The sequence below is a fragment of the Meleagris gallopavo genome, chromosome 1 (assembly GCF_000146605.3).
Source record: "Meleagris gallopavo isolate NT-WF06-2002-E0010 breed Aviagen turkey brand Nicholas breeding stock chromosome 1, Turkey_5.1, whole genome shotgun sequence".
NCBI lineage: Eukaryota > Metazoa > Chordata > Aves > Galliformes > Phasianidae > Meleagris > Meleagris gallopavo.
This window is the reverse complement of record NC_015011.2, coordinates 108550470-108574734: the sequence shown is the minus strand read 5'-3', so window position 1 is coordinate 108574734 and position 24265 is coordinate 108550470. Positions and strand designations below refer to the sequence as shown.

Sequence of the window (24265 nt, the reverse complement as noted above, 5' to 3'; positions counted from 1 at the left end):
AAAAAAAAGGACAGTTTTCAGCCTTTCAGAGGCCATAGGCCCCTATGGAGGGGTATACAACTTTGGAAAAGTCACTAAGCAGACAAGCATGAACAAAATTGCTGCTCTTCATCCTGTTTTCTAAGATTGCACGGACGTCAAGGCCTCTTAATATCTAGCAAAAAACACCAATTTAGCTAGTTGAGGCTGAGAACTGACTGCAGCCCTGATCATTGGAGGAACTGAGACTCACCAGGTGAGGATGAGTAGAATGCTCTTCATCAAGGACTGGCCTCATATGGGTGAAGAGTAACTTGCATGGTGAAAACAAGGACAACAACAGGGAAATTACAGTGCATTGAACTGATCTCAGTCACTCACACTCCCTCAGAATAATTGTTTCAGTAAAGAATAATTCCAAGTCGGATTGTAAAAAAGAAAGATATATAGGTTAAGTGAAAGTCTTACATGAGACCATGCTAACCTCTATCTTTGAACACATTAACTGTTCTTAATATATTTTTAGGCCCATCTTAAAATGATGTTTTCACAACTGAAAGAAAAGAGAACGAACACTGTTACACCAGTGAGTCTAGAAGAAATATACAATGCACACTGCTGGTCTTCCAATGAAGTGACTTGATCTTAGACAGCCACACAGCAGCATCTTATGGCATACTTCTTACAGGATGTCTTAGTTTCAGGTGGAATGGAGCAATTGCTTAATTGCTTGTGCATCACTTGTTATATGGATTTATATATATATAAAATCATGGCTATTATCTTTTTCCTTTTTTCTGTCTTAGAAAATATTTTTATCTCAATTTAAAAGTTCTACCTTTTTTGTCCTGATTCTCTCCCCCATCCCACTGGGAAAGGAGGGATTGAGCAAATGACTGTGGTGTTGAGCCACCTGCCAACTTAAACCACAACAGTTGTGAGACTTGTCACAGGGATTGGAGTGACCACAGGATTAGTTGTGAGTGTTGTGGCATCTGCAAGGCCTGTTGCAGGAGCTGGAGCAACCACAGGGCCTGTTGCAGAAGCTTGAGAGACTACAGGTCTCAGCCACAGTCCACCTCCCTCAGGGGGAATGCTTTTCTTTTTCTTGTTGCAATACATGGAGAAACCATAGGACCAGTAGCAGGAACAATTGCAGGGCTCATTGTGAGGCCTGGAATGACAGCAGGGTCTGTCGCAATGCTCAGAGAAGCCACAGGACCTGTTGCAGGAATTGGAGTTGCTGCAGAGTCTATCACAGGAGTTGGAGGATCTGTTGCATTGTCATCAGATCCTGAAATTCTGTCTTCCCCTTGAGGATGCTGAATGGTGTTGAACAGAGTTCAGTCGGAATAGGCCAGGCTCCAGCATGTTGGGGAGGCTGAATGGCCCGAGTTCATGCATTCCTTTACATGTTCACGCTGAAGCCAAGAAAAAGAAAACTCCTTACTTTTTAAACAGAACAAGTTAACATAACCAGGAATAAAGAAGTTAGTTTTAAAGCCTAGTGAGGCCCTAGAACATTCTCCAAATTGCAAGAGAGGCAGCCAGCCTCTCTTGTCAGTATTTATGGATAGGCTTATGGGACATGGTTGTCAGCCACAGCAGGGTCCTGAATTCAGTGACCCAGGAGTTCTTTTCACCTCTGTGCTTTGTATGTGCCTCTGCCATGCAAAATCATGGTGGCCCTCAGAGGCTGTAAAAATACTTCTCTTAATCCATTAATAAATTCTGTTCAGTGCCTACAATGCAGGGTCTTAAATGCTCTGTGCTGCTGAGATTTTTACAAGGATGTTTTGCTCTGCATTCAATCAACAGAAGCCTGTAAGCATCAAAGGTCATTTATTTTCACAAGGCCTTAGCATTTCTGGATTGACTAACAGGAAAAAGCTTCCATGATTCAGAGACACCATTATGAACAGAAACAGCCTTACCCAATGGTCTTACTTTGTCTAAGAACTAAGTTTGCTTTCTTTGTATGAGCTATCAAGTGCCATAAAGGTGTAGAGGAGAGGAAGGGACCAGGAAAATTATACTGCTTTTTAAAGTGAGACTGTAAGTGGGAAAGATGGATATCAGATACCTCATTGCTTAAAATGCCTATCTTTGAAACAAGAGAGCAATGAGAAAACTAGAGGTCAATAGCACTAAGAAGGGCCTCCTCAGAAAGCTGCTCAACTCAAATCCATTGCTGTCCTAAGATAAGCCATGCAACAAATCCTATTTTGCTAGGGAGATTCAATATTAGAGAACTTGTTTTTCTATGAAAGTCACATTGGAATTAAAAAGCAGATAAATAAACAATGTTTGTGAGGTTTGGTAAATGCATACTTTCCTATGAAAAAAAAAACAAACTCAGAAAACAACTCTTTCACCTCTACTTATAGGCAGGTTTTTTCACCTTGGTAGCGGCCTTTGCTTATATGCATTTTTCTACTAACGAAGTAATCCGTTTGCTTTGTTTCATTTTGCAAAGATAAAATGTATGCTTGATCCCTATATTTGAAGAGCCCTTAGGAAAACATGACTTGAAGAAGGAATAAAAAGTTGTGGCAAAGGACTCTGTTCCAAGGTAATTTCTTCTAAATCCTGCTCTCAGTTTATTACCCTGACAAAGAGTCTCTCGGTTGCAGAGCAGAGCCCTACCTCCCGCAGGGGATATACTGAGGATTATCTACCCTGAAATGAAAGTCTGTTGACCTAGGGAGAGCAGTTCACTAAATAACAGCAGTTGTGAATTGAAGGGACCTGCGGGGTATTAGACACGGTATAAAAGCAATTTAAATGGAGTAAGGAAAATATGCAGAAATAGTTTCAGGCAGAAAAGCTAGATAAGGTATGTAAATGAATACATTTGTGGGATGGGTAGAAGTTCTGTAAAAGAAGAATGCACTCTCTTTCCCAAAAAGGTGCCAGTGACCTTTGAAATAGTAGCTGCAGATGTTCTCAAGCCTGAGCAAAGCCTTATGGCCTCTGAAAGGTACTCTCATGCAGCCAGAAGTGACCTGGCCCCACCACATTTTCCCCATGCTGGAACTCACCCTTCATATCACTAGGGATCATTTTGCATTTGAGACTGTCCCCTTGTTCATGCCTTCACCAGGGCTTTCTGTGTTTTCAAGGAGATGATGAAGCTAGCAATGTTTGAGCAACACCAAGTTAAAATTAAGTTTATCAAGACCTATTGAATCAATCTGAAGCTGAAGGTGACAGTTTCCTGGATCACATAATTATCAGTGACAAGACATGTTGTCACCACTATAAGCCTGAGTCAAAATGGCAATCCATGAAGTGGGGACATGTGAATTCCCCATTGAGTAAAAAGTTTAAGACACAGTCCTCAGCAGGTTAAGAGATGGGCACTGTCTTTTGGGATAGGAAAGGAGTGATCCTTCTGGATTTCCTGGAACCTGAACTCTTACCACTACATTGCAACACTGACTAAGCTGAAGGCTCAAACTAGTCAACTAGCGAAGAATTATAGAATCATAGAATCACAGAATCAGTAAGGTTGGAAAAGACCTCTGAGATCATCCAGTCTAACCATCCACCTACCATCAGTATTTCCCCACTAAACCACGTTCCTCAGTTCAACATCTAAACAGTTCTTGAATATGAATGGTGTCCCAGCCAACTCCCTAGGTAGCCCATTACAGCCCCTGGCCACTTGTCATTTGCTGTCATTGGGTTCAGGTGGACTCATTCACAGAAGGACAAAGTTCCTAAGTCCCTAGGAAATGGGTGCAGCAGACAATCTTTCTCTTGCAACATGATAATGCCAGGCCTCATACCAGTTTGAAGACCACAGAGCATATTGTCCTGCCACATTCACAGTATAGTCTGGATTTGGCACATTCTGACTTCCAGCTGTTCAGGCTGATGAAAGCTGGACAACATTTTCCTTGCAACAACACCATCACAGCAGCTGTGAAACAGTGGGTCACCTCCATGGGTGCAGATTTTTATGAGTGCAGCATGCAGGCTCTTGTTCATTACTGACAAAAATGTGTAACTAGTGGTGGTGACTATGTTGACAAATAGTGTTGTGTAGCTGAGAATTTGCTCTATCCAGCAGTGTCATTGTGCTCTTTGTATCTGTTCTAGTTTCCATGGAAATAAATAGGAGACATTGCTTCCAGGGTGATCTACGTATATCTAACAGTGAAAATTTGCTGTTGTTGAATAAGCTTCTGAGGAAATGATGGAATTGCTATGGCTTAAATCATGCAAAATGAGCGTGAAGAAAAAGACCTTGTGTACATGTATCCACCAATCTAAAGCTCACCAGGAGCTCAGCTGTAACTGACAATTCAAGTTATAACAGTGGCAAGAGCTGTCAGAAGTATCTAGTGATGCTCACATTCCTCAGAGTTTGGGGTATTTCCTTCCAAAATCCCCTTTTATTGAAACTTCATTTTATTTTCCTAAACAACACTGAGTAGAACACGAAAGAAACAAACCCCTCTGTGTGTCAGATCTTGGCTACATCAGTAGCCAACAGGCTGCAACAGGTTCAACAGTAATTGCCAAGTCTGAAGCTGAGCTTCTCTTAAAATAAATAAAAATAAGTAAATAAAAAGAAAAAAAGTAAAAAGAGAAGGAAGATGCTGGAATGATGGTTACAGTGCTCTCAGACATACGGTCTCATTTTTGGATGGTCCTGTGTGGAGCCAGCAGTTGGACTTGATGATCCTTATGGGTCCCTTCCAGCTCAGGATATTCTACGATCCTATAATCATATGAGTCTGATTCTATGATTCTATGATTCTAAGGCATGTCCAGTCCAAGGACGTACTTCTGACAACTCAGTTGCACGTAGAAAAGTTTGCACGCCCATTGAATGCCCTGGATTAAAGGAACATCAATTGACTTCTCTTGGAGAAGTGTGCCTTTTTGGCAAGGAGTGCAGCAGTGAGATGCATGCCCAAGGAGCTGGAATAGGAAAATGAATTTCATCATTTTGGTCCAGTTGAAAATATTCTGTCTGCTGCTTTCTCTCTGCCTCCATCCTTCCATCCTGCTCTACACAGGTTTGTCTTTTTTTTTTTTTTAAAGAGAACTTTTAGCACATATTTAGGAAAGTAAATCATCCCCTGAGTTAAATTAGCACCTGATCAAATGTATGCAAAGTGCTAATTGCACTTTGCAGGCAAAGCCAACAGAAAACAAGCTGTTAGGGCCCTAGCACAACATGAAAATTGAGGCCATCCCAAAGAGAGGGGAGCATTTTCAGACAATATTCCTCAGTAATAAAAGTCAAATTGTGACAAACAAAAACAGGAAGTGAATGGGTATTCTTTACTAAATGAGTGCATCAGACAGCTCTTTTGGCCCATGCTCTCCACTTCCAGATATGATGAAATGATGAAATGCTACTTGAAGAGAGAACCCGACCCATTTGTTTGGCTCCAGGACTTGTACATGTATTTCCTATGGCCTGTACAATCTCAGCGAGCACTTGTCTGAGGAATGGCTCTGGTTGCTTCTTGCATGCTTGATCTCTCATTTTGTCCCATCAGGACACGTGTCAAGCTGTCTAAGCCAGATAGCATAGTTGACTCTGCAGCACAGGCACATTTCTTGTCTATTGAAATTGTTCGGGTACAAAGGGAGCTGCTGAGAGGGCACAGGGGAAGATATGCAGTATCACCCTGGCAGAAGCATACAGAAACACTCCTGGAAGATAATGGATGAAGGTGTTGGGATGAACCAGCACTCAGTTTCTAACAGAACTAAACATCTGCATTTGTTTGTAGAAGGTAATCAGATGGCTTTAAGATGACTAGAAGTGGCTTTCTCAGAAGTTTATCAAAGCGGATTTTAAGCTTTCAAAGAAGAGACTCCTATGAAGATGCAGCACATGGGGAGAAGATGGTACTGTGCCTTTAGGGGCACATGGCAGCACAGGGGACAGCAGAAACCTTTTGGAGATGTGCAAGATGAAGGTTGCTGTTCCCCAGAGCCAATGGAGCTGTGTGTGCTAGTTACTTGGGAAACAGGGATGGCGCTGCCAGGTGCTCATGGCTTGTGTAGCACAAGCAAGGTAGAAATGAATGATGCAGTGGATGTTGGGGGATTTAGCATAAGGGAAATGGTGAAGTACTGGAACAGGATGCCCAAGGAGGTGGTGGAGTCACCATCCCTAGAGATGTTCGAGAACCATGTGGATGTAGCACTAAGGGACGTGGGCAGTGGCCATGGTGGGGATGGGCTGATGGTTGGACTAGGTAGTCTTAGAGGTTCTTTCCAACCTTAATGGTTCTATGATTCTATGATTCCAGGCAGGCTGAAGGCTGCCTGCACAGCCTCATGTATGTACACTTTAGGAAAACTTTAACTTCTAGGATTATGCCTGTGATTTTTTCCACAGTAGTTGACATCATTAGATGTTTAGGATACACATCCAAAGGACTGAATTTTCTGGCCACTCAGTAACCATAGATTGGGTACATCAGTATCACTAATGCTTCTGTCTTTCTATCAAGAAACTAGTACCTTTTGCCTCCATTCCCAACACAAACATCCCATGCCTCCCTTTTGCTAAAGCAGGCAGCCACTGTGATCCTGCTTGCCAGCAGGGAGGTAAACAGCTCCATGCACCAAGCACCATGCAGACAAACCACAGACACTCTTTGTGTTATCCTTACATCAGTTTTTTTTCATATGATTGAATTGATGCTTATGCCCTTTTTTAGTTATCCTTTCGCCTAATTTGCTTACTTCAGTATTTAGTCAGATTATGTTAGTACTTCTCTACATAATCTTCACCTTTGAGCAGGAAGCATGCTAATTTGCCAGAAAGCTACATGGAATTTGCATGTTTTTCCATATGATTTGGTAGCATCGATGCTTAAAGCAGGTGCAATGCTAATAAGGCAGCCTGAGCAATCAGCCCAGGCAGAGATTTGAGGATTGCATAATAATTTGTTTGGAAAGTCTTTGCATGTCTGTGCTTAGCACTAATTTTAGGTGGGAGATGGGGCAGGGAGGGAAGCTGAACAAATAAACCTAGCCATGGCACTGGGTTTTTCTGAATGCCTGTGAATAGATGGTACCTGCAGCACAGCTGGGCAAGAACACATCTTCCAGAGTATGCTGGGAAACAGAGATGTGTCACAGAACCATAGAATATCCTGAGCTGGAAGGGACCCACAAGGAACATTGAATACAACTCCTGGTTCCACACAGCACCACCCAACACAACTTGTGTCTAAGCCCTATTGCACTGGACTCACTGAGCAGGGAAAGGAAGGAGCAGCTCCCATCCAGGCGATGCTCAGCCTGCAGGTGCTCCCACTGCTCCTGGCAGGTCCCGAGGTCAAATTGGACTTGACTTAAATTTCCTTCCACCACAAATGTTTCCTCAAGTTAATCATTTCTCAACAATAGATAATCATAATACTTGCCTGTATTTTATTTTAAAATAAAAGCAGATAGAAAACAGGCTGATTAGTGGCAGAAGTTGCTGGTTTGTTTTTATTTTTTTTTTATAAACTTCAGCAGATGGAAAAGCAATTATTTTTTTATCTGATTATGTTGTTTTGATTTATTCTTCACAGGAATCCTTACAAGGACTTTCAGCGAGTTGTGGCCTCATTTAAGAATACGGATGGAAAGGGGGCACAGGAGGGCCAGCACACTTCCCTGGGGAGAAAGAGAGAGGATGACACGTGTCAGCTCACTGAGGTAAAGCAGGAATCCATATTTATTTCAAACACCTTCTTTAAACAATCAAGAAGATCCTGTGTGGGGACTCCCTCAAGGAAGCCAAATCCTGAGGACTTTGTGCTTTACCTCCATCTCGGCAAAACCTCTCCCTGCCTTTCCTTAGGAGGTTTGACATAGCAAAGGGCAGGCAGGAGCCATGGAAGAGTTCTGGGGACAGGGCTCTGTACCTACTCCAGCAGCCTGCAGGCACCCTTGAGATATGTCCGAGAAGAAGATGTCCACTGGATTTGACTGGGAGCCACCAGCCTGATTCCAGCCATCCTTCCAGTCACAGTGCTAATGCACTCAGGCTGGACTTGGTTCCCAGCATTTCACTTGGGAAACCCTGGACATACATAGAACCACAAAATTCGAGCTGGAAAGGACCCTTAAAGACCATTTGGTCCAACTACCTGCAACAAATAAGGACACCTACATCTAGATCAGGGTGCTCAGAGCCCTGTCCAGCCTGATCTTGAATGTCTCCAGGGACAGAGTTTCTATCACCTCACTGGGCAATATACTTTACCTGCTTTGATTTCAATGGGGAATAAGGAGCCTGCATATTTTGTTGCTTCTGAGCACAGATACTTTTAAACTGAAAGCACTTTTTTCCTTTTGCTTCCATGTGTATCTGCTTTCCTTACATGGGAATGAGAGCACACAGAGAGAAGTGGCTGCCTTACCTCTAAGAAAAACACCTTGCCACAACTTCTGTCCTTTCCCAGAAAGAAACAAGCCCTGGTTTTACCGCAGTTAAACTCACTGACCTTAGCTGAGCCACTCTTGCCTGTGACCTGGAACTGCAGGAATCTCCAAACGCTGCCATGTGATGGCTGCACCGAATGACCCGCGTCAAGCACTGAAGGACAACAGTGAGGTTGGCTCAGTGTCCACCTCAGCCACTTCCAACAGCCCTTCCCACACAAAGAGGTAACATTCAACAGGCGGCTACATTTGGCCATCCTGACAGTGCCCAGCAGTGCCAAATGTGGGCAGACTGGGACAGGGGCAGCCGGTGGGGTGGCCCCTGGGGACTCATGTCCTCGCTGTGCCAATGAACCAAGGAGCACTGGCTGCTCCCAGCTTCCTGATACAAGCTGGGTGCATGCTCTCCACCCAGGCTCATCACTGTTTTACTCTTCAAAAAAAGCATGCATTTGGGTGACTTGCTACAGATTCACAGCACCATGAATTAGGGGCATTTTTCATTGCAAACATGATGTTATATCATTACGTGTGCTCTCAGGGCAGCACAGCATGAGGAAAGCAAGAAAACATCTCTCCCCTTAGAGCAGGACAATTTTCTAACTGGGACAAGAGAAGAGTTGTCCTGGGAGAGAGCCAGGCAGAACGGATTGCTGGCCAAGGGAGAAGCTTTAGTCCTCTAAAGTGTCTCCAAAATCCCATTGGCAAAGCTGAGTTACACCACTGAGAAATAAACATCCTCATTTTAAGAACTGCAGTGACAGAAACTGTACAAGACACAGGCAGTGGGCATTGGGACTTGGCACACATCCCTTACATTCTACTTTGTCTCAGTCAGAAACATTAATGGACCTTTTGCCTGGCTTGACCCAAAGCAATAACACCTTCCTAAGAGGCAGAGAGGTTTCTCAAACTTGGCCCAGACTCACATGATTCTCATCTCTTACCTATTCTTACTGAGCCAACACTTTGTGAAGCTTAGCAACTCAAGGGCTTGTAACTAGACCTGGAACAAGAGGACTCTCGCAGAGCATGGATCAAAACCAAAACCAAGCCTTCAGCTGTCCAGTGGAGAACTCATACCATGGTATAAGGCTGTGCTGTGCGTGCACACTAAATAAAATCTTGCCAAGGACAAAGCTACATTGCTGATAAATGACCTGCACTGCTTTGAAAAATGAATATATATTATCCCTCTGGATTACAATACAGGAATATGTCTTTTCCCATCAATGAGGAGCATCCTACTGTTTATTTTAGTTTGCAGACTTGCTGCCAGAAAGGAAATGAGAATATTATCTCTAATGAGTCTTCTCATAACGGTAATTTTCTGAAAGAGGTACCAATCCTAGATTTGTGTCAGTAGTCCCTGATCTGCAAGCCATGGAATAAACCTCCCAAGCTTATTACTTCTCCTCAGCCATTTTGATAATGTCTTGACAGAGCAGCAATTCAAATTTTAATAGTGATATACATTCTTCCCACATGTGTACAAACACATCTCAACTCAGATTGAGCCTCTGGTCTCCTCTGAATCATCTAGCCCACATTACTTTTTCCCATTTATCTGTTGATTTTTTGCCACATTTTGGCTGCTCATCATTCAAAATACCTCCCCAGGTATGACATTTTGCCTCATTTCTTTGGAGGTTCTTCATTTTAAATAATTTGAGCCATATCTGTCAAAGTCATTTGAGGGAATGAAGGCAATGTCCATGAGGTCCCTCTGGCATCCTTGGGAGGCCCAAAGCTCTCATGTTCCTCATCATATCTGCAAATGGGCCAGAGTTCACTTGCCCCCTTGGTCTCAGCACTGATTGGGTGAACAAAACCCTAATCAAAAAGGCTTTACAGAACCAAGGTCTAGCTACTTTTAAGTCTGTTTTCAAGAGCAACCAAGATGTGTCAGAAGTCTTTCATCCAATACATACCCTTGCACCATGTGGCAAGTGATGTGAATAGGTAAGAACAATGTCTGCAAATTAATTCCACTACTTTGAGTACAAGCTGGTTTAAGAATTTTGCAAAGCCATCCTTCTGTCCAGCCTTTGCACCAAAAAGTTGCATTGAACCATGTCTAGCTGTTTTGTCTGGTCTAGATTTGATCACTCTGGCTCATATTCCTCCTTTTAAGAGAAAGTGTGTTAAAAAAACAAAAGTAATGTTTGAGGGCTATGCAGAAACTTGGAAGTCCCCAAATGGAGAATGCTGTTTAAAATACAGTGACACTATTAACAATGACAAAGGTGTGTAGCTGAATAGGGCAGGATTTTAATGGACCACTAAAATAGAAACTTCAACCATGGAGTACATACTGAGTATACATGACACCAACTTGTTTCTCCCAGCATGTAAAGACCCCGGTAACCTATCAAGCAGCCAAAAGCATCTGAAACCTTTGCAGGATGCCCTTCAGCAGGACTTTGAAAATGAGCAGTCCTGGTCAAGGACATGCTGGCTGAGTATACCCACAGGGAGCAATTAATTTCTGTGGCCTGGTATTAACTGAAAACCCATGAGGTACCTGGAGTTGTCCCGTTGTGGCAGGATCTAGATCTCACTCCAAGAGCACAAACATTTCCCATCCTCCCCTGAACAATACTCTCCACGGACACAAGGTCCCTGTTGAGTGTTCAGCTGCATCAGCCTCAGCTTCCAATCTGCTGTTTACTTCCCTGAAGACTGCTGCATTCAGACAATGCAATTTCCTACAGTTTCCTCTTCTTCTCCACCTTAGGAAACCATGGGTTTGTGTTCAGGTCATCACTCAGAAAGTTTTGGACCAGCCTCAGACCAAAGAAGGAAGGTGCATTTCCTAGGGAAACCTGTGTTTTAAATCTTCCAGGAAAAGGAGATTCAAGGAAATATTGGAAACCCACAGTCAGGATCTTCATAATGATGGGAGTTACAGACAAGGGGACTGCAGAATGCTTCCACACCAGCACCAGTGTTTTGGATCCACATTTGCAAACTGCGCTGGCATAAATGGCTGTGTGCATAAAAATGCAGCAGTACTTTTTTTTTTGCACTTCCTGATAAAGCTGATAAAGCGAGTGAGACAAAATCAAAGTTGAGAGAGGTTCACAAATCTTTCAAGACCAAGTTTCTAGCAGACCTGAGCCAATGCCTTCCACTTGTAAACAAGATAACCTTAGGTTGTGATTAAAGTAAGCAATGTAGAAGGGTTATGGAAGCCAAATCCACTCCTTTCTTTGAGACCCTTTCAAGCCTAGAACCGTGTCCAACTCCATTTTCCAAGTTAAGTGAGCTGAATCCTATCCTTGCATCCCAGACATGAGCAAGCATGGGACTGCAGAATGCTTGGGCCATAGGGCTTGCCATTCACAACCTGATGCCAAGCCCTTTCTCAGCTGTACATTGCACGTGGAGTTTGAGCTTCTCCACAGATGCTACAGACATCAAAATACTTTGAGCAACTCAAGTACAGGTTTCCCAGGATTTGTCCTCTGCAGACTCATCCCCACATGTTCATCTCACAAAAATACTTCTCCTGCCAGCTGCTGACATGCTGGCAAGGCTCTGGATCTCACCTGCCATCATCCTGTACTGTAGCAAAGTGTATGGCTTTTGGTCTTTTGTCCTGTTGATCTAAATTGGCTCAAAGATGGTCAGGAAGTGCTTCGTGGTCCAGAATGCAGTGAGGTGTGGGGAGAAAAACTTCTGTGAACCCTGCTGGGCAGGATGGGCCTTGACAGGGTGACACCAACCTTAGGTGTTCATAAAGGCAGTAGGTCTGTAGCTCCACAGCCTCCACTTTTCCTGCCCCATCTTCTGCAACTGGTTTGTGCCCTTTTCTTTGACATTTAAAGGACAAAAGCCAGAGAGCTTATGTTTCCGCCAGCCCTCTCCAAGCACAGGGTGTATTCCTGCTACGCCAGAACAAGCTGCATAGAAAGTAAATGTACAACCAGGGTCCTACAGCAGTTCTGAATGCCAGCCAGGTTCGGTGGCTAGTGAGTTTGCGGACGTGGGAAGGACACTGCTTGGAGGTGTGACAGAAGACCTCGATGACTCTAGACATCCCTAGCGCATGCGCACAGTGGTTACCTCAGTAACAGGTGTTAAAAGTCCCAGCTCGCTCAGTAACAGGCATTGCCACTCTCCCTCTCCCCATAGGATCCTATTCTCAGCAGGCTGACAACGCCTAACCCGCCCACCACGCACTGTGGGCATGCCAAGTATTCAAGAGGGGCCATCCTTTGGAAAGGAGGGCCCTATTTTCAGCTGCAGCCTTTTGCTGAAGCAAGGAAGCTCTGGCCAGAGGCCCTGGCATTTTGCAAGGCTTTGCTGGATTGCTGTGCCAGCTGGTTCCTCAGCATGGCAGTGTCACAGTATCCACACCAGCCAGGGTAAAGCGATAGCTTGTTAATGTCAGCAGCTTGAGCTGGTGAAGGTGCACTCTTTGCTTCTTCTCAGCTGAAAAACAATACAGCTTTGCCACTCCTCATCAGTCAGTGGGGACATGTCCTGAGAACTGGCTGAGCCTGGCCAGCTGGGGAAGGGAAAGCAAGGGCGAAAACTGCTGCTTATTGCACTGACAGAGAGGTGCCGGCTCTTAGATGCAAGGGGAAGGAGGAGACAGATGTCTTGCATGGCTAGTGCTCGATGGCAAGTAAGCTGCGTTAAGACAGGCACACCATAATGTCACCAGACCACTCTGTCACTGGTAGAAGGGATATGTTTCTTGGTTTCCAATTGCAACCTGCACATATTTGAGAATAAAGGCTTTAATAAACATCAGTGCTTGCAAGGCTATATTCCTCCTGTGATTCAGCTGGAATTAATATAAGGCCAGTTGTTGTTTAGTACCCTCCTCTTTCCTTTGGCCCCCATATACCTCCAACCCATACATTTTTGGAGGTAAGGCTTTCTTCTTTCCAGACAGTACCTCACCATGTGACAGCATGCTGACAGGTTAAATTGTGTTCCCAGCACAGGTTCTATCATGTATCCCATCATGGGTCCCATCACGGGTCCCATCATGGGTCCCATCATGTAGTCCCACAACAGGTCTCATCACAGGCTCTACCATGGGTGCAGCATTAACCTGCAGGGCATGAACAGGCAGCTGGATCCTTGGCTGCACTTGCAGACAGGGCCCTGTGTGAGCTCAGGTGAGACAGACATGCTCCCAGGATACAAACAAGGGTCGCAAGGAGCATCTGCACAAGGGCAGATCCATAGCTAAAGCAGCACCGCAGTTTGGTATCACCCTCTCCCAGCAGAGCTAGCAAGGGGACCCTGAACCCTGAATGGTTTGAAATCAGCATGCATAAGCACACTGCTTAAAAGCTGCAGCCATTCCCCTCTTCCTGCTGTCTCTGCAGGAACCCAGCTGGTGCCCAGGGGACTCCCCAAGGTAGCATCCCTGCCACTCACCTGGCCCTGAGTGTTCAAGTGCTGGAACAGGCTGCCCAGGGAGGTGATGGAGTCACCATCCATGGAGGTGTTCAAGAAATGTGGAGATGCTGAACTAAGGGACATGGTTTAGCAGGGAAATACTGGTGGTATATGACAGTTGGACTAGGTCATTTTAGAGGTCTTTTCCAACCTTGGTGATTCTACGATTCTATGATTCTAAGCTAGGGGGGATTTCCACCTAGGCAAAACTTTGTTTTCTGCCTTGAGACCTCTTCTTCATTGCCTCACACTAGGGAAAGTTTGCTTCCACTCAGAGGGCAACCTCAGCACCTATGTATTCTACACCAACAGAACATTTCTTTAATTTAAAAGGAGGTAATGTCTAACCCACCATAACAACTGTGGTCAAGGCTCATCTCTCAAAGCCCTCAGTGACTCATAGATTGGCTTTCGTGCCCAAAAACTCCTCTAATTTTTCCAGCTCTGCCAGGGAGTATAAAGAAAAATATTACCTCTGTCTATAAACCTTTGACCTGGTGGTGCCCTGAGATATTGCAGCTACAGCAAAATAAGCTGGAGGCCTTCGAGCCTGGTCCTTTTCCAAGGTAAATTTTCCAAGCATTTCACCTCAGACGCTTAAGAAACGTGAGTTTACATCTGATTCACTGTAGGACTTCACTCTGCAGTGCAGACAGGCAATGAGTAACTCCTCTGAGCCCCAAGCACTGTGAGGGTGCATGGCAGAGCTCTGTAGGAGAGGTTTACTCAACACGGTAACTGGTCACATCAGGCTGACGCCATCTCCCCAAGGCATCCATGCACGCAAGTCCATCCTGCAGCAGCTGGCAACGAAAGGCCTGTGCAAACAAAACCACAAATTCTATGGATATGCATTATTTCTTCCATTCACACCATCTGCTTTACTGTAAAATTTATAGGTAAAACATTGTCAGGCTCAGATTTCTCGGTTGTTTTGTTTGTTTGTTTTTTACATTTTTTTAAATCTTTTGACAAAATCAGTGTACTTCCAGCTGTCATATTAACAACTCAAATGCCAGTCACACGGTTGGGCTGCTTTGCATAATGAACCAGGCATGAACCGGAATAAGAAACTGAAATTATACCAAAGCCCCCAAGACCGGCACGCCCCGTGCTTCAGCTCCAGGCAGCAGAACAGCACAGTCCAGCTGCAAAGCCTTCACACACTGAGTTCTGCCTCACGCTGTCAGAGAGCATTTACAATTATTCTGGATTTTAGGCCGGCTTCTGCACTTCATCCTATCAAACCATAAGAAAACACGTATAGCCTTTAGGTTTTGAAGTTTGTTAGTTCCATTGTATTTTTGTGTTTGTTTGTAGGGTGGTTTTTTTTTGTTCTTTTGGCTTCGGTTTTGGTTTTTTTTCCCCCCCTTTTAGTCTGTGTTACTGAACCAGAAATAAGTGGCTCTGTGGGTATTTATTTAGCTGGAGGCTTTGTCTCTGAGTTATCTGTCTGATCTCTGGGGGAGCACAAGTGGGCTGATCTTTCCTAGGAAGATAGGAGTCATGGACCTGTTAGAGCATGTCTGAAAAGATCTGAGGGAGGAAACACCTTCCCTAGGAGAACAAGCTGAGAGAACTGGGGCTGTTCAGCCTGGAGAAGAGAAGGCTCTGGGTAGATCTGAGTGTGGCAGTTCAGTATCTAAAGAGGGCTGTAAAAGAGTAGGGGACAGAGTCTTTAGCAGGGTCTGTTGTGATAGGACAAGGGGAACTGGTTTCAAGCTAAAAGAGGGGGAAATGAGGTTGGATATAAGGAAAAATTTTTCACAATAAGGGTGGTGATGCACAGGTTGTCCAGAGAGGTGGTGGGTTCCCCATCCCTGGAGGCATCCAAGGTCAGGCTGGATGTGGCTCTGAGCAACCTGATGTAGCTGTTCCCTGTTCACTACAGGGGAGTTGGACCAGGTGACCTTTAAGGGTCCCTTCCAACTCAAACAATTACATGATTCTATGATTCGTTAAGATAGAAATGAATGTTAAGGCAGCTTCACTGGTTCACCCTCTGATTCCACTGCTTGTTTGAGCCTTCTGTTCAGGCCACTCTGTTTCTCTCACTCTCTGCTCTCCTTCTTAATGAATTGAAATGATAGGGAATTACTTGTTGCTGGAAAAGCAAAGCCAGCCCGTGGGGCTCACCCTAGGATGTCATCTCTGGTTTGTGTTGCTAGAGAAACTCCTGCCAAGCAAAAAACTTTTCAACGATTGCTTTTCTTTACAAAATCCTTTCACTGACTCCACAGAATCACCCTGCCACTGCTAATGAAGTTCACTGTGTTCCATTTTCTCCACACTGATGTGACAGGGCATTCATTTTGTGTTACGTTCAGGTGAGACTTTCAGCTGCCACACCAAAAACCAATGGGACAAAAGGTGCACTCAGGAGAAGCCAAAATGCCAGAGAACTGAATGAGCCAGACGTGCTCCTGCTTTCTGTCATACAGAATCACGCGTTGCGGTGTTGTGAACCTCACAAGCAAAATGCTGACACATTCAGATTCTGAAGCAAAGCTTCGTATAGCTTCCCTCACCCTGAAGCCCGCTGAGAACATAAATTTAAGCCAAGCGTTCTGCATTGCTGTTTTGTGAGCTGTTTGGAAGTGGTTCATAAATTATGAGAAAAAAGGACAGGCTGTTAGTGAATGCTTTGGGAAGTCAGCATCATTGAGAAGGGTTGGACGAGCTTTGTTTGCGGTGGGTTCGATGTGCACACCCTGTGAAATGCCCAAGGAGCCTTCCAGCAAAACCAGCCAAGATGAGGTGAGATGTCCCGAATACTTCTCCTTAAGTAAAAACAAACAGTGAAAAAAGCAGGAAATTAAAGTTCAAGCCTTCCTTAGGCAGCACTGAAAACCATTGAGCAGGCTACTCACAGTGATCTCCACAGCTCAGCTCTGAGCACTGCCATAGGCTCAGGGTGGCTTATCTCAAGGAGTGGGTTATCTTGAGATAAACACCAGCAGAGCCAACTGTCGTGCCAGCCCTCAGCTGGGCGTCCCAGGCTTGGTCATGTGCTGTGTGTGGGGGAGCAGAGCACCCCTTCTCTTTATCACAGGATGAATGAGGTGGGAAAGCACCTCTGAGTCCCTGTGGACCACTCCCTGCTCCAGCAGGGTGTGCAGGCCCATGTTCAGGTGACTTCTGAAGGGCAGGAGATGGACAGCTTTGGAGACATCTGTTCATCCCCCTTGTTTCCACCCTCCCTGTGAGGGGCTGAATATGGAAAACAAGGGAAGTGGGAGAGGGGCTCCCAGCCACTTTTCCAGGGAAAATAACAGCATAATAGGCAGGGGGACAGCACGCGGAGTCCTGCAGCAAGGGACTGGCATCAGCCCAAGCGGGTGGAAAGAGGAGACAGCAGGGACAATGGCATCGCACAGCTTCCTTCTGAGAGCATTGTCACTGAGGGAAAGAGAAAGAAAACTGAAGTAATTGCTGCTGAGAGGGGAAAAAAAAATGAAAAAAAGAAGAAAAATAAAAACATTGCTGGAGGAATACACAGGAGATAGTCAGAAAAATACCAAACGTGACCTTTCTGTTTGGCATTTCCTTCGAAACAGAGGGCTATGAAATCCGAAAGACATGGGGCTGCTGCCATCTTTTGGCCAATCACGGGGCTCCCCGAGCTGACTGATTTCAGAAACAGCTATCACTTTGTTCAGCTGTCTTTTTCTTTTCCAGAGCAGATAGATACATGTATAAAAATCCTTTGGTATGGCATCTCTAAGCAGAGCATTGGAGGTGCCAAGGAAACAAAATGATCTGTGTATAGACATTATGCCATAGATCCAAAGTTTTGTATATGCTAAGCACACGTGCTCGGTTAGCTGTCACTTTATTACACAGATGCCCTTAGACAGAGTTTCATAGAAGCTACATGCCTTTTCCCTTGACAGGAGGAGGCTAACAAAGTCTCCAACACATCCAAGACCCCAAGAGTTTGCACGATGAATCTATGCCATGTGTGGCTTTCCAGGCCCCAATGGGCTGAGTACCCAACCTCAAACAGCTCCATAGAATTATAGGATCTTTAAGGTTGCAAAAGACCTCTAAGATTACCTACTCCAACTGTCTTCCAGTGTTGCCCACTAAACCATGTTCCTTAGTACCATATCTACATATTTCATGAAATGCTCCAGGGGACAGTGACTTCACCAACTCTCTGGGCAGTGCCTCACCATTCTTTCAGAAAATATTTTTCCTAATATCTAACCTGAACCTCCCCTGGTGCAAGTTGAGGCCACTCACTCTCGTCCTTTTGCTTTTATGTGGGATAAGAGAATGACCCTCACCTAACCACAATCTCCATTCAAGTGGCTATGGAGAGCAATAAGGTCTCCCAAGCCTTCTCTCTGCAGACTGAACAATCCCAATTCTGTAAGCTGTTACCCATCAGACTTGTGCTCCAGATCTTTCAGCCTCAGTGCCCTTTACTGTACACACTCCAGGGTCTCAATGCCTTTCTTGCAATGAGGAGCCCAAAACTGAACACAGCACTCAAAGTGCAGCTTCACCAGCACCAACCACAGGGGGATGATCACCTTCCAGTCCCTGCTGGTACACTATTTCTGATACAAGCTAGGAGGCCATTGGCCTTCTTGGCTACCTGGACACACTGGTGGCTTATGTTAAGATGAGTGTCAACCAACACCCTCAGGTCCTTTTCCTCTGCAGAGTCTTCCATTTACTCTGCCCAAGCCTGTAGCATTGCCTGGGGTTGCTGTGGCCAAAGTGCAGGACCCAGCACTTGGTCATGTTGAACTTCATCCCATTGTCCTCATCCCAACTATCCAGCCTGTCCAGATCCCTCTATAGGGCCTTCCTATTCCCAGGCAGATTGATACTTCCTGTCAACTTGGTGTCATCTGCAAACTTACTGAGAGTGCACTTGATTCCCTCATCCAAATCATCAATAAAGATATTGAGCGGGACAGGCCCCAATACTGACTCCCTGGGGAACATCACTTGTGACAACTTGCCAGCTGGATTTAACTCCATTCACACCAGTCTCTGTGCCCAGCCATCCAGACAGTTCTTTACCCAGCAAAGAGTCTATCTGTCCAAGCCGTGGGCTACCAGCTTCCCCAGGAGAATATTGTGGGAGACAGTGTCAAAGGCCTTAGTGAAGTCTAGGTAGATTACATCAATAGCCTTTCCCTCATCAACCAGGTGGGTCACTTATCATAGAAGGAGATCAGGTTGGTCAAGCAGAACCTGCCTTTCATGAACCAATGCTGGCTGGACCTGATCCACTCATTGCTCCACCTACCTTGTGACTGCGCTCAAGATGATCTGTTCCATAAACTTCCCTGGCACCAAGGTCAGGCTGACAGGCCTGTAGTTCTCTGGATCCTGCTTATGAGCCTTCTTGTAAGTGGGAGCCACAATGCAAAACTCCTATCCTGTGGGACCTCTCCAGTGGACCAGGAATACTTGATAGATGATGGAAAGAGGCTTGGCAATCACCTATACCAGCTCCTTCAGCACCCTCAGGTGGATCCCATCTGGCCCATGGACTTGAAACAGTCCAGATGGAGTAGTAGGTCTCTAACTATTTCCACCTGAATTGTGGGGGATTTATTCTACTCTCCAAGACTTCCAGGTCAGGGGGTAGAGTATCCTGAGGATAACTGGTCTGACTTTAAAAGGCAGGTGTAAAGAATGCATGTAAAGAATGTAAAGAATGAGAATCTCAGCCTTTTCCTTATATTCAGTGGTCACATTCCCCACTGCATCCAATATAGGATGACAATTCTCCTTAGCCATCCTCTTACTGTTAATATACTAGTAAAAAAAGTTTTTTATCTTTTACTACAGTGGCCAGGTTGAGTTCAAGCTGGGCTTTTGCCTTTCTAATTTTCTCCCTGCATATTCTAACAATTTCTTTGTACTCTCTCCAAGTTGCCCATCCCTTCTTCCACAGGAGGTAGACTCTCTTTTTCTTCTGGAGCCTCAAAAAGTTCCCTATTCATCCATGCAAGTCTTCTTCCCCATTGGCTCATCTTGAGGCATGAGGGTGGCAGCCTGCTCCTGCCCCTTGAAGACTTCCTTCTTGAGGAGCAACCAGCCTGCCTGGACCCCTTCACCCTTCAGGACTGAATCCCAAGGGACCCTCCCTACCAGTGTCCTGTTCAAAGTCTGCCCTCCAGAAGTCCAAGGTAGCAGTTTTGCTGCCCCCCTCCTGACTTCACTGAGAATCAAGAACTCTACTATTTTGAGTTCTCTTTGCTTAAAACTGCTCCCAGGCTCCATATCTCCCACCAGTTCTTCTCTGTTTGTGAACAGCAGATCTAATGAGAAATCTCCCCTGGTTAGGCTCTCTTATCAGCTATGCCATGAAGTTATCTTGCATATATTCTAGAAATCTCCTAGACTACTTCTGCACTGTATTATATTTCCAGTATGTATCAGGGAAGTTGAAGTCTTCCATGAGAACAAGGGCTGGTGATTGCACAAGCTGCTCATAGAATACCTCATCAGCCTCTTCATCCTGTTTAGTGGTCTATAACAGACCCCCACTGGGATGTCAGTCTTGTTGGCCTTTCCCCTGACCCTTACCCATAGAAACTCAACCTTATAATTTCCAGCCCCAAGCTCAACAACATCAAAACACTCTCTAACACACAGAGTCACACCACCACCCCTCCTTCCTTGCCTATTCCTTCTGAAGGAAAGCCTGGTTTTATCTCCCTCCCCCTTCATATATAGTTTAAAGCCCTCTCAAATGAGCTCTGCCACCTCCTGGACTAGGATTCATTTCCCCCTTTGAGACAGATTAGACTCATCAGCAGGCAGCAGGCCAGGCATCAAGCAAACTGCTTCATGGTCAAAAAAGCCAAAATTGCTGTTATGGCACCAGCCACATATTTATCAGATGGGTTTTCCTGGTCCTCTCAGCATCCCTTGTTGCCACTTAGGGGATAGAGGAAAATACCATGGGAACTCCTGCTCCACCAATTAACAACTCCAATGTCCTGAAGTCCCTTTTGATAGCCCTCAAATTTCTCTCAGTGATTTCATTGCTGCCACCCTGAACTATCAGTAAAGGGTAATAATCAGAGGGTTGAACCAGACCAGGACATTTTTTAGTGGCCCCAGAGAGGCAACATGCTTTCCTACAGGTAGGATCTGGCTGACATATGGGGCCCTCTGTTCCCCTCAGAAGGGAGTTGTCTATGACAATTACCCTTATTTCCTTCTTGGTGGAGGCAATCTTGAGATGTGGAGTTGACCACCTTGCCCCAGACAATCTTCTGGGTGGACCATTTACCACATCCTCACTTACCTCTCCCTCAAGTTCCAGAGCTTCAGATTTATTATTACATAGGAACACCTGGGCAACCAAGGTAGGTAGGGTTGGGGAGTTGCCTGTGACACTGAGCGGAGATCTGTTTCTATTCTTCACCATCTTTTAGGGTCCCCTCCCTCTTCCCAAACAGCGGCAGGGCAAGGGGGTCCACCACCATTTGGGGTGAATCACTCTGGTGCCTTTCTCACAGGTATGACAGGGAGTTACTCCACCAATCTATCTCTTGCTCACACTCCCTGATCCTCCTTTACCTCTCCACCTCCTCTTTGAGCTCTGCCACCATGCTAAGCAGATCTTCCCTCTGCTCACACCTCACGCAGGTGGAATCCCTGCTGCCCTCCACTGGCAGCAGCAGGCTCAGGCATCCCTGCAGTCAGAGGTCTGAACAGCTGCCTTCATGAGCAGGCGCTACATTTGGGTCACCACATTATTTTTGGCCAGAGCTCTCTACCCAGTGGAGACCATGGCGGATTTGTTGTCTGGGAGGCAGCTGACAGGTGAACTGGACTCCATAGTGGGGAGGGATAGTCTGCCCTCCTGCTCTCCCTGCCTCTGTGAATGCCCAGTGCAAACTGCCTGCGCCGTGCCCTTCTGTCCAGCACCGCATGGCAACATCCTCTGAAAGCAATGAGTGTGTCAAGTAGGAGAGTCCCTGCAGTGGTGTCCAGGGACCACAGACCAAGCTCAGCTGATGTCCCTTGGGCCTCCTGACTTCTGTCATGGTTCAGGTAGATCTCTTTGCACTGCTGCAGTTTAGGAATGGGAATGGACATGGCTCAAAGCACTGTTCATTTATACCTGGATCCAAAAGAGTCATAGAATCATTAAGGCTGGAAAAGACCACTAAGATTACCTAGTCCAACCATCCCCACAATGCCCACTGACCGTGCTCCGCAGTGCTACATCCACACGGCTCTTGAACACCTCCATAGACAGTGATTTCATCACCCCCCTGGGCAACCTATTCCAATACATCACCACTCTCCCTGTGCTAAGTCCCCCAACATCCACTGCATCAATTTCTACCCTGCTTGTGCTACACAAGCCATGAACACCTGTGCCATGTCCCAGCCTCATGTTTTTCCACCAAAGTGCCAGTCAGTCTCAATCTAAGTGCTAATCTCCTAACCCAAGCTAGGATGGGATATCCCCAGCTCCAGTCCTGCTGCGTGGATTGTGCAGGGTCTTTCCTGTACCATCTCCAGAACTCAATGATCCTTGTGGTTCCCTTCCAACTTGGGATATTCTATGGTTTTGATTTTATAAACCCTGGTACAGTTACCACACGCCACACTGTCTGGACACTGCCAGGTGCCATCGGCACCCTAAGGCAGGTTCCCCCCTGCCTTTCACTCCATGACAAAGTCATCATTGAGTTTCTAATAAAAAACATTCCAAGAAATTTTGTTAATCCTTGAAGTGTGTTAGTAGCACTTTGTTAACAGGTGAATTTGTGCAGAAAAGCTGTGGTGAAGAGCTCCCTCTTGAAATTGTGATCACGGTTTGTAAAGACCTTTGTAAAGAACATTAAGGGAAGCAAGGGTCTTTGCAGAGCCAAGTGCAACAAAGAGGAGGGGTATCCCACAGCCATGTAACTAGAAGAAGGGGTGTCATGCTTGAGGCCTCAGTTTGAGCTTTAAATCTCTGGGGACACATTCCACCCCTGCACAAAACACCAGTGTGTCTTCACACACGAGCTTATAGCAGCCTCTCACATTTTAATAGGATCATAGAATTTTTCATAGTATAACAGAACGACTTAGGGACCTTAAAGATCATCTAGTTTCAATCTCCCGTCTTGTATTGCCATGAGGCTGGTTTGATTCTTTCCTCCTAGCTCTGTTAGGTTTGTATCAGAAAGGAGAGATGCCAGCACCTGGTAGATGCCTTAAAGAGCAAAGGAGCAGTGGCCACTGGCCCTTTACAGCCAGGTGAGGCAGAAAGAGGCAGCTTTTTTTACCATGACCTCTCTCCTGCCTCCCAGCCCGGTAGTAGCTGCTCACTCAAAGTATGATGCCATCCTTTTCCCAAACATGATCATTCATGCATTTCCCCTAGAGATAGCACATTTTTTGGTTGAAAGCTTTGGAATTGCCTGATAATTAATCACAGTAAAAATAAGTTTAAAATAGTATTAGAGTTCATAGGGATGCCTTGCTCTCTAATTAACAACCATCTCCCTTCTCTGCTTAAGAAATGGCTCAGTGTTGGGTTGTTGTAAATTTTTTTTTCTTTTAACTCCTTTGTTTTGCTTGTGTGAATGATAAGAGGAAGATGAAAGGGCAAATACACAAAATAATTACAGAATGTGGTGGAAAGTGCATCCTCTGAGTGGTGCAAGGCACCACGTTCACCTTTCCACTTCAGAACCTTTGGAAAGGAAAAATCAAACCCCCAAAGCGAATTGCGTGTTTCCTATATCTCTTTATTGACTGCCAGGGACTGAGTTCTCGGGTTGAGTGCCAGATACCAGTGGGTCAGATGGAGCTACACTAGAATTACAGCGAGGGCAGGAGCAAGGGTGTGATACGCACAGGCTGGGGAGAGTTTGGTGTGGTCTGAAGCCTCTGCAGAGCGGTGAGCCTCCTCTCTCCCCACTGCTAAGACATTGGAAAGACGCACTTGTCCTTGTGTCAGATGTCCCTAAGGAAGTGACAGGCTGGTGGTGTGAACAGACACACTGAAACACTTTGCTGAGAAAAAATATATGCTGTGACCCTCAAACGTAACACATTATTATCTGTCCTGTGGTTGCAAGGAACCTGTGATACATTTATCGCACATACGCAGTATCCCAGTGTGGGGCTTGGCTTGGCCAAGTTGCGCTTTTTGGAGTAACCAGTTAACTGTGTGGGATAGAAAAAGTCTCTGGGGCTTCTACCCCACTCCAAGTCCCACTACAAGCATTTGTGCACCAGGAGATGGTGTTACTCGTGCACTCCTTCCTTCCTGGTGGTGGTTGTGGACTACTGCACCAGAGGAAGACCCTTTTGGCAACTGCAATGGCATGGAAGCGTGTGAAATCCATGCCATCCTAACAGCGTGAATTGCAGGTTTAAGCCTCAAAGTCCACCAGCCGTTCACCCAGCACCTCATTCCATACAAGAGGAGAAAATAAACATATGGGGAAAAAAAAAAACCAAA

General features: G+C 45.5%; 1 long non-coding RNA gene across 1 annotated transcript; it reads right to left on the bottom strand.

Moving 5' to 3' along the window:
• Positions 1-7469: 7469 nt before the first annotated feature.
• LOC109370404 lies at positions 7470-21111 on the bottom strand. The gene is made up of 3 exons (XR_002120506.1): positions 20999-21111; positions 14289-14633; positions 7470-7623 (listed from the first exon to the last, which is right to left on the bottom strand). It is a non-coding gene; the product is annotated as an uncharacterized LOC109370404 (long non-coding RNA).
• Between the last annotated feature and the right edge of the window lie 3154 nt (positions 21112-24265).